Source organism: Coenobita brevimanus, chromosome 73, assembly GCF_032717465.1.
Source record: "Coenobita brevimanus isolate Jiangsu-jjx chromosome 73, ASM3271746v2, whole genome shotgun sequence".
In the NCBI taxonomy this organism is placed as follows: Eukaryota; Metazoa; Arthropoda; class Malacostraca; order Decapoda; family Coenobitidae; genus Coenobita; species Coenobita brevimanus.
Genome location: NC_137026.1, coordinates 3,030,026 through 3,036,884, shown reverse-complemented (window position 1 = coordinate 3,036,884; position 6,859 = coordinate 3,030,026).

Genomic DNA, 6,859 nt, shown 5'->3' with positions numbered 1-6,859 from the left:
GCAAAGAGCTAAACATTGGCAGTAAAAATGTAAGAGTTAGTCATAGCATAAATAATGTCCAACTTGATAGGGTAAACCATGAAAAAGACTTAGGAGTTATAATAACAAATGATTTGAAACCAAGCAAACAATGTACAGAAGCTGTGAAAAAAGCCAATAAATTGATTGGATTCATAGGCAGGGCATTTGAATATAAATCCGATAATATCGTCCTCACTTTGTATAATTCCTTAGTACGCCCGCATTTGGAGTAATGCGTTCAGTTTTGGTCACCGTATTATAAAAAGGATATGGAAAAGCTTGAAAAAGTGCAAAGAAGGATGACAAAGGTGATACCTAGACTGAGAAATAAACCATATGAGGAACGTTTAGAAGCCCTGAATCTCTTTACCCTAATTAAATGGAGGATACGAGGAGATTTAATTCAAGCATTCAAAATATTCGAAGGACATGATATCATGGCTGTCAATAAATACTTCAGTGTTGATCACTCCCATTACACTAGAGGCAGTGGGCATAAAATCATTGGCAAACTATTACAGTTGCATGAAGGTAAAAATTTCTTCTTCAATAGAGTTGTAATTATATGGAATAAACTGCCTTCCAATATAGTAAACTGTAATACAGTACTAACCTTTAAAGGTCACCTGGATAAGTATTTGTTGTCTAACCACCAGCTTAATATGTTTACTCCTGAATAAAACACTTGTGTATGTATATTTTTTTTTTTTTTTTTTTTTTTTAGAGCCTGGATCAATTTAATAAATGAAAATATAGTATATGCACAGACTAGGATATGCACAGATAGCCCTGAGTTAACGGTCACTACTCATACTGTACTTTCGCCCTGTGATGGGTCATGGACCACTGAGGGTCACTGTCAGTTAAATGACCACCATCGGGATTTTTTTTTAATGTACCAGGGATCACTGCTTCAGGTGACTGGTGTGCTTGTCCCTCATAGAAAAGTTCCTAGTCTCAGTGGAATGATTGACTGCTCCCTACCTTAATAGTACCAGGCAAGGCTGCTGCACCACCCCTGAACATCCACACTGTGCACTGTGCAATTTCCATGCTGTGTCCGCAGACGCCCCGTTAATTCAACGTACCCGTACATAGTGTCATGCAGTAGTTATTTATTCATTCGAGTATTCATTTTACTACTTTCTCTTTCAGGTTATTCATACTGGTAGCTTATAGGTAATGTATATAGAATGTAGCTTTTCTTTTTCAGTCTTTCATATGAAAATTACATGTCAGTTTTTCCATGCTGCATGGTGTTTTTCTCACGTTTTTTGCCAGTTTTGACTGGAGGGTTTGGAGGCGGGGGGAGCCTTTTTTGCTTTACTATCCTTATCCTTCAGCATGCAGAGTTAGATCCCGTAGTCATAGTCTACTCTGTAACAAAGAGCCTCGAAAGGGCCATGAGGTCTGTTGCTGATTGCTTTCCTTTGTCCTCCTTTGTACTCCTTTGTACTTTCCTCTACCGCGTCTCATGTCTCCCCTGCCTCCTCTTACCCTCTTCTACTTTCAATCTCTCCTCCTTTCCTCATCTCCCTGCTCCTGCGTCGTTCTTCTTCTCCAACTCCCATCTCAAAATCTTCTCCTTTATTCCTATCACCCCCACCTCCCCTCTCCCTTACCTCCACTTTCCTCCACTTATTTCAATCCTCTCCCCCAGTCTTCTCCATTTATCCTCTCCCCCTTTCCCTCCCCTCTCCTACCTACCTTCTTTGTCTCCTCCTCTCTTCTCCTCCCTCTCCTCCCCCAGCTCCTAAGTCTCCACTTATCAGCTCCCTTATCATCTCTTTCTTCATCCACAGCTTCCTCCCTCACCACCAATATCTTCCCTCACTCACTAATAAGCCATCCTCCACAGACCCTCACTATCACCTTCAGACTCACTATCACCAATTTTGCCCTTCATATTTCCCAAAGCTCTTCATCTTCAGTCACTATCGCCTATTTTGTCACTTCATATTTCCCAAAGTCCTTCTTCTAAATTCACTTTCTTTTAATTCGTCTATTCTTATTTACCACAGTTCTCTTTCAACTTTCCTTTAAACCCACAATCATCTATTTTATTTCTTGAACTTTTCCACGGTCCGCATCCACACATGTACCTTCCTTTAAACCCTCAATGGCTTGATTCTTCTCTACATGTTTCCCACATTCCTCATTCAATCGGCCTGTAGACCTACGACTATTATTACCTCTTTCAACTGTTCATATTTTCCACAACACAATCATCCTCTTACATTTTCCATCTTTCTCCACCAGTTTCCTTAAACCTCTCTACCACTCTGGCTCTTCTTTCTCTTTTTCACCACTAGCTTCCCTCCACTCCTCCGCCTTTACCTGGCCGTCGTCTCCACCAACTTACTTTTCCCACCTTCCTTCACCAGCTTCCCTCCACGTCCATCCCTCTTTCACCGCTGCCTATATCTCTTCTCCTTCAACTACTTTTCTCCACCAGCATACTTCCACTCGTCTTTCACCTTTGTCTATTTCCTTTCTACATCAACTGTCATTCAATACCATTCTCCACTCTCCTCCACCAGCTAGCCACCACTGCTCTTCCACTTTGTCTTGTCTCCCTTCTTCATCACATCTCCATCCACCTGTATCCACCACCACTGATCCACTTTTTCCTGTCTCCTTTCTCCATGAACTTCTGTAACTCGACTTCTGCATAATTCAGTCCCCCTCCAGCCTTCCCTATCAAGTTATACCTCCACCCTCCTGTACTGAATAACTTTGTCTACTTCCACCCCCCACCCCTCTCCATCCTGCCTCAACCCATCTCCACAACTACCTGGCCAAACCTACCTCCACTTCTGCACACACACACACACACACACACACACACACACACACACACACACACACACACACTCGCGGCACAAAGGCCAAAGCCAAGTCACAATTTTGGAAAACAATTTGCACAGACATAACGTTGTTGGTTTGGCCCTGGTGCACCTGACGACACTGTGGCAGGTGGGATGCAATGTATTTACAGGTACTAATTACAGGTAATCACAACACATACATTTTAGTGCTCTGCCTTACCCTTGGACAGGTATTTCATAGAGGCTTTTCCTTACCGATTCATTCAGCAAATTTTACCTCGGTATCATCTTGCATGGGACTAAAGAAAACTAAGTTGATATTAGAACGATACAAATAGAATACGAGAAAATGTTAGGATGTAATGCAGACAAAATATATCATTAAGGAAGAGGAGCAGAGGAGCCAAAGTGATACCCAGCCCCACCACTGTAAACCCATCTCCCACCACCACCATCTCCATCACCAGAACCACACAAGCACACCATTCCTCTCCTTTCATTCCTCCCTCCTACACTCCTCTCCCTTTCCTACTCTTCCCCCCCCTACCCTCACTCCCAATCTAATCCCCACTCCAACCCCACCTTAATATCCCCCTCACCCCCCCTCACCCATCCACTAACACACCCTCCCCACCCCACCTTCCACCGGCAGCTATCCTTCCAAGTCAGGTCCACATTAAAAGCCAAGTATTCCCTCTCCTACATTCTCCTTCCATTCCCCCTCCTTCTTTCTCCACGCCTCTCTCTTGACATTCACTTCCTCTCCTCCCTCCCCTACCTCCTCCTCCTCCAAGCCTCCCCATTCCCCTTCTCCTCTTATTCCCCTCCCCTCCTTCCTCCTCCCTCCTCGTATATTACTCTCTCCCTTGTACTAATATTCCCCACTCCCCTTTCACTCGCCCCATCCCCCTTCCCCTCCCCTATACGTCACTCCAATCACCCACTAACCCTCCTCTCCTCCCCTGTCCCTTCTCCTCTCATTCCCCATCCCTCCTCTCTTCCTTCTCCCTCTCCTCAAAATTTTCTCCTCTTCTCCTTTTTTCAACTATCCCTCCTTCTTCTCCCTCTCCCCCAGGTCCTGTCAAGCAGCAAGGGAGGAGATGGGAGCAACTAATACCACGCTGATCTTTGATATGGCAGGGACGACAATCTAGCTTTAATATTTACACGGCTATTTAAAAGTGACACATGTGTGTTATTACTGTGCCCTCATCATGTGTGTGTGTGTGTGTGTGTGTGTGTGTGTATGTGTGTGTGTGTGTGTGTGTGTGTGTGTGTGTGTGTGTGTGTGTGTGTGTGTGTGTGTGTGTGTGCGTCAGAGTAATATATTTTATATATAAATGTAAGTGCTTATGTTTATTGTGGATGTGTGTGTGTGTGTGTGTGTGTGTGTGTGTGTGTGTGTGTGAGAGTAATATATTTTATATATAAATGTAAGTGCTTATGTTTATAATCATGGCTTTGTGTGTGTGTGTGTGTGTGTGTGTGTGTGTGTGTGTGTGTGTGTGCGTGTACCTATTTTTTCCCTACTGTGTCTTCCTTAACATGTTATGGGCTTTTTTCATGTCAATTTCCCTTTCATATATACAATTTACGGGCATCTATATTTCCATTTCCATTCCTTACACAAGTGCACAGGTTTTTTCCATTTTCTCTCCAGTATTTGATTTTATATCTGCGTATTTACAAATCCATGTGTATATATGAACTAAATACACCCCACAACGTATTTCGTAATAATAAATCCTTCGCTAAATGTCAGAGGTCAAATACCGTCACCTGCTGTGTGGATGGGATATGCTGAGTTCATTCTGTGTGTTTACTCTCGTTTGGTGAGTGGCGGGGAGAGACGGAGATATTTAGGCCTGCTTCGATTTTCTCTCTCTTTTTTTTTTTTTTCTTCATTCTCTCTCTCTCTCTCTCAATCTGGCCAGGTGAACAAGCCAGGCACGAGACCAAACCAGGCAGAAGAACAAGCCAGTCAGAAGAACAAGCCAGCCAGGAGAACAAGCCAAGTGTCATAATGCATATTTAGCTACAGATCATATTTAGGTTATTAAGTAGACAAAAAGGTGATTTAAGACATAGGCGTGCATAACAATGACTGACAATGGCACTACATTGAATTTAGCCCAGACAGTGGCAGTGATGACATGAACTGCGGGATGAGGTGTAAAAGAAACTTATGTAAAGGCGTCGAAGGCATTTACGCTGACGGCACAGCTGCCTGTAACTATATAAAGATACTCAGAATTCAGGGATATAGAGACATAGAAGGGATATAGAGACATAGAAGGGATATAGAAGTGTTAAGCAAAGTAACATTATTTCACCGAGGCTATTCATTGTATGTGTAGATAATGTTTTCAGACACTTACACTGCAGTGGCACAGCAGTCTGCAGTGACGGTGAGTGATTGAAAGGTGTTAGATTCGATGACGGCGTAGATGTTCTCAGTGGATAAGGGAAAGAACTGCAAGAAATTATATCTGAGCCGAATAGGAAGAATCTGACAGCAATCTTGAAGATAAATGAGGAGACAACGGAAGTTATGACTAAGAAATATAAGAGGATAAAAATTTCAAAAATACAAAGAAGTATGCGTACTCAGGACAGGTAATTTAAACAGTTACAGTTGATAACGACTAAATCAAGAGAGAATAGGAATGAGATAAAGGGTTTCTGGTGAAACTATGGGAAGAATAGGAATGGGATAAAGGGTTTCTGGTGAAATTATAGGACGAATAGGAATGGGATAAAGGGTTTTAGTCAAAGGAATAGCAGAAATGGGATAAAGGGACGTAAGGCTATGAATGCTTAGAGAGCAGTGTAAACTACGGTATGTCAGAATCCCTAGACGTAAACTCAGCAGTGCTTAGGGAGCTATGTAAACTATTATGTTAGTACATGGAGGTATGAAGAGAGAGCATAATGGGTAAGTAAGAGAGGAGGTGAAAGAAGACAATAATATTATAATTACCACAATAATTATAAAAGAGAAATGGATAGGGACGGTCACGGTCATGATGGAAAAAAAAAAAAAAATGGACAACCAGGGTAACTGAGTGGCAGTTCTGAGATGAAGGCGCAGCATCAGGCAGACAGACAACAAGTGATGACATTTGTAGTTCTGCTGGGAGTGGATAGAACAAACTAACAGAGAATAGGGAAAAAATGGGAGGAGGAGGAGGAGGAGGAGGAAGAGACTGCTTTAACTTACAAGTAAAAAAAAAAAGAATGCTAATAATCTCCACAACTTTTGCGAACAGATAGTAAGTAGATGAAGAGGCAGGGAAGCGTCATTAAAAACAACTAGACCATTAAAAGTAATTGAAAAAAACTGGTAATTAGCAACTCTGATAGAACTGTTGTATGAAGTTTGTCTGGCTGGTGTCCTGAAGTTGAGAGAGAGAGAGAGAGAGAGAGAGAGGTGAGCTGGTCCCAGGACAGAGGACAAAGTAAAACAGACGAGAAGGGAAGGAGAGAGACAAGAAAGAGGACAAAGTAAAGACACAAAAGTAAAGACACGACAGTAAAGTAAAGAGACAAGAGTAGAAACAAGAGACAAAGTAAAGGGACAAAGTAAAGAGACAAGAGACAAAGTAAAGGGACAAAGTAAAGAGACAAGAGACAAAGTAAAGGGACAAAGTAAAGAGGCAAAAGACAAAGTAAAGGGACAAAGTAAAGAGACAAGAGACAAAGTAAAGGGACAAAGTAAAGAAGCAAAAGACAAAGTAAAGGGACAAAGTAAAGAGACAAGAGACAAAGTAAAGGGACAAAGTAAAGAGAAGAGACAAAGTAGAGGGACAAAGTAAAGAGACAAGAGACAAAGTAAAGGGACAAAGTAAAGAAGCAAAAGACAAAGTAAAGGGACAAAGTAAAGAGGCAAAAGACAAAGTAAAGGGACAAAGTAAAGAGAAGAGACAAAGTAGAGGGACAAAGTAAAGAGACAAGAGACAAAGTAAAAAGAAAAAGTAAAGAGACAAGAAACAAAGGAATGAGACAAGAGT